Source organism: Bombyx mori, chromosome 10 (genome assembly GCF_030269925.1).
Source record: "Bombyx mori chromosome 10, ASM3026992v2".
NCBI classification, from domain to species: Eukaryota; Metazoa; Arthropoda; class Insecta; order Lepidoptera; family Bombycidae; genus Bombyx; species Bombyx mori.
Window position 1 is genome coordinate 8,268,640 of NC_085116.1, and position 9,094 is coordinate 8,277,733.

The 9,094-nt window shown below is 33.9% G+C and overlaps 1 long non-coding RNA gene across 1 annotated transcript; it reads left to right on the plus strand.

Moving 5' to 3' along the window:
• The first annotated feature begins 331 nt into the window (after positions 1-331).
• Positions 332-4,354, plus strand: LOC134199574 (uncharacterized). The gene is made up of 5 exons (XR_009974128.1): positions 332-860; positions 1,109-1,193; positions 1,679-1,953; positions 2,725-3,850; positions 3,934-4,354. It is a non-coding gene; the product is annotated as an uncharacterized LOC134199574 (long non-coding RNA).
• Positions 4,355-9,094: the final 4,740 nt, after the last annotated feature.

Below are 9,094 nucleotides of genomic sequence, written 5' to 3' on the forward strand. Positions count from 1 at the left end.
AAGAGCTGTGCAATTTTAGCTGGAATTAGAAAAATCATAAATTATAAAAATGCAAAAAATTTAAAGAAAACAATAATTCAATAACTAACGTTACAGATTATACCTAACGAATAATAGATAATACTACATAAAAAAATGTTGTTGTCTGCAATATGTAGAATCATATTGCAGACAACAAATAGCAATAATATACGTCACTCTCACATGTGAGACGAATCTAATTAGGTATTCGAAGTCCGTCAAAAGGCTTAGACTGTAGAGCGTGCCCAAGAAATAGACATTTATTAGACAAAATATGTATACGAGTGTTCCCATACTTCGGTATTCGAGTAAATACATTATACTTCTTTTTTTTTTTTTTTTTTTTTTTTTTTTCTTTTTGGACCCAACACCAAGTGTTATTTGCCACTTTCAAAATAAAGGTTAGGAAGCAAAAATCAAATCAGAAAATATAAGTTAGATAAGGTTTAGGCAGGAAAATTGGATTAGGATTAATATAATTAGGAAGAATAAATAATATATATAATTATAATTTTAGGTTAAAACTGTTGAGGAATAAGATAATAATTTTATAAATAACTGGGTCTACTGTATGTAATAAATAAGGTACAGATATAGGAAAAGGAATACTAAGTGATGATAAAGAACTATAAAGAAGTGAATGGTCAAAAAGGGGACATGAAAGAATAATGTGATTTAAATCGCCAATGTCCGCACCGCATTCACACTTACTGCTATCCAGCACTCCGATCGTCGCTAGATGTGCCGGACTACACGTGTGGCCTAATCTCATCCGTATCAAACTGGAAGTCTCGTGGCGTTTAAAATTATATTTGTAGAACCATGGTTTGGAAGGAATGGTTGGTTGTACCCTTCGGTAATATTTTGCTTTAACGCCATTATACCACTGTGCACTCCAAGCATTATTCAAATATGTTTTAGGGAGGCTAACTAAATCATGACTATAATTTTTGAAATAATAAATATCACCACAATTGATAGCCTCGTTTGCAATTCTATCAACTATTTCATTTCCTTTAATTCCGCAATGGCTAGGTATCCATACAAATGATACTGTAAGATTTTGATCCATACATTTCATTAACAGGTTTCTACAGTCTAAGAGAATAGGGTAAATCGGTTGAGATTTAAAAGGAAATTTTGCAAGAGCCTGTAAAGCACTCTTTGAATCGGTTAGTATTAAAGTTTTCTTTAGTTTGAATATCAAAATGTATTCTATGGCCTTGTATATTCCAAAACATTCACCAGTGAACACTGATGTTTCAGATGGTAATTTTATCTTTTCAACTATTTTTGATTGCGAATGGTAGACTCCTACACCAACACAACCTTGAGGGTGTTTGGAAGCATCTGTATATATATGGTTATAGTCATTCCAGTCTTGGTCTATTACAAAATTAAAGTTAGTATTTGGTTGGGGTTGATACTTAGAAATACCCATGTCAAGATGAATATCCGGTTTTAAAATCAATGCCATATAGTTTACACAAAATAGAGGGAAAATATGAGAGTGATTAGTTGGAGTTTGAATAGACAAATATTTTCTGTAGCTAATTATTAAACATGGTAACTGTTTATGTTTCCAAAATGAAGAGTATTCTATGAGTTCATTTAAAGTTTTAAGTTTGGTAATAATGTGATTATTTTGAATTTGTAGGGATTTGAAAACGAATTTATCAGATAAATATTGACGTCTCAAATGAAGAGGAGGATCAACACATTCTACCTGTAATGCTGTAACAGGACTAGATTTCATGGCTCCAGTGATAATTCTGAGTGATTTAGACTGTATAGTGTCTAGTTTTTTGAAAGCATTCACATCCCCTGGTTGAAGTAAAAAAGTACCATAATCTAAAACTGATCTTACTATGGCATTATATAAAAGTTTTAAATTGAATGGGTGGGCACCCCACCATACACCAGCAAGAGAACGTAAGATATTCATATTAATCAAACACTTGTTTGTAATGTAATTACAATGTTGAATTCCATTCAATTTTGAATCTAAAATTAAACCTAAAAATTTAACATGACTATTTACAGAAATTAATTCATTCTCATACAATATACTAATTGGAGGAAGAGAACGTTTTCTAGAGAATACAACAATAGAACTTTTGGAGGCAGAAAGGGAAAGTCCATTATTATCTAACCAAGATTTAAGAGTTAGAAATGAATTCCTAAGGGATAAGCAAGCCTTATGTATGTCTTTATTGCAAGTGTACATAAGGAGGTCATCAGCATATTGAAGAATTTTTACTTGATTTCCAAGGGTCTCTTCCAAATCACAAGTGTATATATTGTATAAAATTGGACTTAACACAGATCCTTGAGGAAGACCTCTCCATAAAGTTCTAGATTGTTGTGAATCTGAAGAGGTAGAGTTTAAAATGATAGTTCGATTTGACAATATAGTAATAATCAAGTTAGCAAGTCTAACAGGAACCCTTATTTTCTGTAATTTGTAAAGCAGTGTAGGAATATGTACATTATCATATGCAGCGGAAATATCCAGAAATCCAGCTACAATAGATTCAGAGTTTGAGAAAGCTACCAAAATATCCACTATAAAGATAGCAAGACTGTCCATTGTGCTTTTACCCCTTCTAAATCCGTTTTGACTGTCACTGAGTAAACTGTTACTTTCCACAAACCATTCTAGTCTAATTTTAATGAAATGTTCTAAAATTTTCAACATTACAGATGAGAGAGCTATGGGTCTGTATGACAATACATCTGATGAAGATTTACCCGGTTTGAGAATGGGTAAAATAATTTGTTTTTTCCATGACTCTGGGATAACACATGTAATGAACATAGAATTTATAAGGTTGAGGTAATATGTGAGACTAGAATCACTCAAATGGACAAAGAAAGAATAAGGAATCTTATCATCACCTGGAGCAGAGTCCTTAAGATTCGAGATTACCCCCTTCAGTTCATTAAATGAAAAAGGTAAATCAAAATCTGAAACTGGATCTGAACAGGAGAAAGGAAGGACAGACGGGATAAGAACTAAACATTCTTCTGGAACATAAGGGGGAGCTAATTTATCAAGAAACTTGTCAGCCAGATCATAAGGCAAGTCTTTGACTGTATTTTCTTTATATGCAGATCTAAATCTTCTTATTTGGTTCCATACTTCAGAAGGTGAGATATTAGGACAAATCGAAGCACAAAATTTTTTAAAACCTTCTCGTTTCTTTTTTAATAAAAGATTCCGAGTACTATTGATTCTTTCTGTTAGAATATCAAAATTTTCTGTAATAGTTTCTTCTAAATATAATAATTCGGCTGCTTTTCTCTCCTTTACCGCCTGAGTGCACTCCCGGTCCCACCAAGGAGGAGAAGGAATAAAAATACCAGAAGGGCTTTTAGAAGGGAAAACTTCATCAGCTGTTTCTATAAAAGCAGAAGCTAAAATTTTTGCTTGTGCATCGGAATCTAAGTTATTAATATTTTCACAGTTGGCAAGTTTAATATCCAAACGCGATTGAAACATTTTCCAATCCTCATCTGTTACTTGAGATAGATTGTACTTTATTGTAGACTTATGTTTAGAATGATCCTTAATTACTATGTTATTGTGTGAAAATGAAATAATAATAGGATAGTGGTCACTTCCATAACTTAATTTTAATGTTTTCCAGGACAAAGACGGCACCAGAGATGGGGAGGAAATAGATATATCAGGAGCACTAACAATTTGATCAGGACCAGTTCTACGAGTTGGACTTCCAGAATTTAAAATACACAAATTCTGTTCATTAACAAAATCAAGAATTATATCTCCAAATTCATTAGATATTGAGCTTCCCCATGTTTGATGGTGAGCATTAAAATCACCCATTATTATGATTGGTCTAGGAAGATTCAAAATAATAGTTATAAACTCTTTGTAAATCTCTACAGAAGGGTGGGGAATATATACACTAACTATACATATATTATTTACAATGACCGCAATAATGGATAAACCAAAACTATGATCAGGTATATCTACAAGTTTAAAGCTAAGAACACTATTTACAAGAAGAGCAACACCACTGTACCCGTCAATACGATCTTCACGGATACAGGTATATCCTTTGATTTTGAAAGGATATATACTTTTCAACCATGTTTCCTGTAAAGAAACTATGATTGGAGAGTGTTTATTTATTAAGTGAATGAGATCAGACTTTTTACTTAGAATACTTCGACAGTTCCACTGAATCATCTTTTTTATTTGTGGAGCCATTGTATGTTTTGTTTAAAATTTGTCTTATGATATCAGCTGCGTTGGACGGTGTAGCGTTATTAGGAGCAAGTAAATTAATAAGAGCAATAATTATTTCAGCCACAGGAGATTCGGAATTTTCATTAAATTTTAAAGCACAGCCATTAGAAGGAGATGGAGCATCGTAATCTCTTGTAAGATTCCTATGGGCCCTTTGATCAAAACCTTTATCACCTTTAAAGGGAGATCGAGGTTTCATAAAAACTGTTTTTTTATATGACGATGGACTTTTACTGGCAATTACTGGGCTGGGGGCAATAGATTCATGAAACGTTGAATGATTCTTACGATCCGATGGAATTGAAGAAAGAACATCAGCATACGATTTATACACTGGAGGATGAAGTTTACATGCTTCCAAGTATGACACACAACTGTTCGCCATTGTCTGCTTTATGGCCCTTTGTCTTTCAAATTCTGGACATTTCTTATTTATAGCAAAGTGTAAGCCGTTACAAAGACAACAGGAAACATTTTCCTCCTCTGCATTACAAGAATCTCCTGTATGATCTTGACCACATTTAAAACAACGCGGTTTCGATCTACACTGAGCTCTAACATGACCGAATCTACAGCAATTAAAACATTGAACTGTAGGATAAATGTATAAATCAACTGGTAATGATGTAAAACACATATATACTCTTTTAGGTAAAACCTGTCCATCAAATGTTATTACCACGGATTCTGTGTCAATAAAAGTTTTATTATCATTTACAGTGATTTTTCTTCTTAATCTCCTAATTTTTAGGATTTTTCCGCAACCTAACGGAACACTGATATTATTAATTATTTCTTCTTCAGACCATTCTGTAGGAATATTTCTAACGATACCCATGCGAGTAACTTGAAAGGTAGGAATGAATGCTCTATATTTATTCTTCTCTAAAATATCTAAATCCATGAAATTGTTAGCCGCATTAAAATTTTCAAATGTTAGTGATAGCCTGTTTCTACCAATTCTCTTAAGACTGCCATTAACAATATTTTTAATAGAATAATTTTTCAAAAATTTGCCAAAAGAAATTGGGTGCAAAATGGTATTGTCATTAGATGCCTGTATTTGTTTTTGAATATGAATGACGTAAGGGGCAGCATCCGAGTCACAATATTTATGTCTTCCTATAAATCTAGGAGTGACATCATTACTTTCCATTTGAGTCGGATGATTAGGAAATATATTAGTAGACACTGGATCATTAACAGAGCTATTAATCTTTAAGGCTTTATTAGGACCACTTTCCTCACATTGGCACTGGCAGACGGTGTTGCCTTTCGAGTCACACTTGCTCCTTTTCCTATTGCAGTGTCTACAAATTCTGCGAGATGCACGTTTGCGATTTACAGATGTTTGATGTCCGGAGTAATCGGTATCTACAGTAGAATCGTCATGCTCGACAACAACATTATGCGCCACTGCGGGCACTGACGATAAGTCACATTCGTCATTTACTTGTAAAATATTAAAACTATTAGAAGCAAGAGTCCATTTTACGAAACAAGGTCAAAAAGACTTACCCGACGACGAACTTAAATACACTAAATAAAGAAAAATTAAATATATATAAAAATATGTACAAACTTATCCTAATCCAACTATACGATAATAAAAAAAATTTTTAAATAAAAAACACGACCGCCAAATTTTATGCTTCCCGCGCTTTTTTTTTTTTTTCTATACTTCTTTGATAGTCTTTTTAATTTAAAAAAAAATAGAATCACCATTGATTTGTAGTTTTTTATTACGTAAAAACGATCGAACGAAAAAAGGTTTTCAGTCTTTTTCAGCTAATACTTAGTGTATGTTATTTTGACTTTTTTCTTTTCCATAAGATAATTTACAACGTAATAAACGTTAAAGGAAAACTGCTTCTCTTTAAATTTGTAATCTGAGTTTCACTAACAACAATCAAACTTCTTAAGTCAATTATGTACAACAGAATATGTCATCTAAAAGGAATCCTCTTTATGAAAGAAGCAAAACGATCTGGCTATCTCTCTCGAAAACCCGCATAATAATGGTGGTGACGTCATGTAACATTATTTGCATCTTCTTTTTGTTGATATTTACCTCTGCCACGATTTAATTTTGTTTTTTATAATGTATCTAAATAAATTATTTTCAACGGTTTAATGTGACAACTTTCTCGAATAATAAAAATAATGTGTCCAAGTCAATTGAACCTTACCGAGTTTCAAAGGCTCTTTTATTACGTAATCTAATGAGATCACGACCCACCGAATGTTAAGCGGTAACAGAAACCTAAAAACAACACACTTCATGTCCGTATTTTGCTTATTGTTATATCGGCTATTCTATCCTTCAAACTGGATCGAAATATTACTTCCAGCAATTTTTTTATCTCTTCATAAAATACATTCAGTGTACTTATTTATTGCGCTTAGGTATGAAGAATGGTGCTTTCAATGTGATAAAAAAATCTAGCATGGCTTTTAATGATGTTTGTATACTTTAACGAAATGTATATGTAGGAAATATATTTCTGAAGTGATAGTCGGTCTCCACGGCGAGTCGCGGGCTCCGCGGAGAGCCGTGCACCCATCCCGAAGCCGCGGCGCCGCGCCGCCCCGCACCGTTCGCGGTCTCCATGGCGACCAGCTCAAATGACGTATCGATCCCGCGAAGGGGCCGGGGTGTCGCGGGGTGGCGCCGCTCCACCCGCCGCGTCGACACCCCTGCACCCCTGCCTCCGCCACTCGACCGTTGGCCCATGCAAAATGACGGATGTAAACTTTGGATATACCTCCTTGGAAGAAAATTATATTTTCATTAAAATGAAAATGAGGTAATGTTTCATGATTTTTTTTCTTTTCGAAACATATTTTAAAATAACTTCGTCTCGGGCACGTTTTATAACAAGCTCATTATTCAAATGTTTGTCTAATGTAGTCTTGTCACGAAAGTACCCGCTATGAATTCCCTTCAATAATTCGATTGAACATAATTTTGTAATTTATCAAGAAAAATACATTTTAGCAACTATTGTTTATTGTGAATCGGCTATCCACAAAAAGTTATCTTTTTTTCATTGACTTAATTAGAATTTCTAGAAATCAAACTCAAAACATCGATGTTGGTCTAATAATAGATTCAACCAAAGCTCTTTATTATTTATAGTTAAATAGTCAAAACATTTCTGTAATCTATACCTATGGAATCAAATTAACTTTATAAAAATAAAATAAAAAATTACAATTAAAATGATAATAAAAGATTGGTAAGAAAAAAATATAAAGCAAAAGTAAAATTCTGAAAACAATTTCTATAATAAATTTCTTCTAATTCTGTTCTATTCGACTAGGAAAGCTGTTTCAGTTGACTTCCTATATCGGTGGCGTATTTTACGCAACACCCGGCATAACTTAGATTAGTTTCCGATAAGTAATAATTTAAGAATTTTCCTACTAAGCAAAATATTCTAGGTAGTAACTTAAGTTGTGGAATTCTTATCAAATTATCAAATCTATCGTATACCTTTTGAGAAAATCTGCACTACAAGTGTCAACTATTGTTTATTGTGAATCGGCTATCCACCTTCACCTTTTGAGAAAATCTGCACTACAAGTATCAACTTCAATCAACTATCAAGGTCAATGTGAACCATAATTTCCTATTGAAAAATGAATTTGAAACACGTGTGAAGAACACATGTAATGATTGCTATTATAAATATTAGGCGATGTACACATTACCAAAACAATCCGACTAGTTATGCTATCACGCCAAAATCAATTCATAACAACACAAAAAACTATGTATCAGAGCTAATCGTTAATAAATAATTGACATTTTTAAATGTCTCCTCTAAAATTTTGTTTCAAACATTAACATAATTAAGTGGTTCTCAAAGTTTTCCCATTATAAACTTAGCGAGAAATTTTATTTTTCCCTCAAGTCAAGCGTCTCTGTGTGCGTTCGTGTGCACAACACGGCGAATTGGATTTTCTTTAGTGTGGGTAAACCTACTTTTGCCCGGAGAACAGGGAAACCTTGGAGATTCATGAAATATTAATATAAAACGACTGAGAACTTATTCCAAAGGTAATTTAAGCTTATGTTTCGTTAATAATTTTGTAAAGCTATTTGGGTAATGGTAAATTACGTCAAAACGTAGACTGAATTACATTAAAATGAATATGAATGCACCATGTGTTTGATAAAGTAACTAATTTCAATAAATGTGGTTATCCTCATCGCGGGGGATTTTTCCTGTCTAATTATATCCTATTAGCACATACTGAAAGATATTTCATTCGGAACAGATAAATATTAACCAATTACCTTTAGCCAGCAACTTCGTCCGCATTAACTACTTTTTTCTACCTATGCTGATAGCCTTGAGACGCTACTTCAGCTTCACCCTAACGTGTAGGTGGGCTCAAGGGGCTCAAACCGGAAGTGTTGCTAACACTGGCCCTAGCAAGAGCAGTGCTTCGCAAAATCTACCACCGGATCGAAAACGCGACCCACTTAGAAGACCCGGCGAGAAACTCAGTGGGCTGTGTCTATGGCTTAATTTCCTCGTCGAGCCCTTCGTCGCAAGCGACGGGCTCGGCGAGGACGGTGACCGGCCGCGTTAACTACACTTATATCGCGTGGTCGAGGACGCGTGCTTTGAAGTAGGATCCCGTCCGGCGCGTAGCTAGAATATTCCTAAGACTACCAACGAATTTTAAAAATATTTTCCAGTATTCTAGACGATTTCCGTATTGAATTTCTTTACAATCGGTACAGTGAAAAATCGTAATAGACAGAGCGAGTTAGGTACTTTC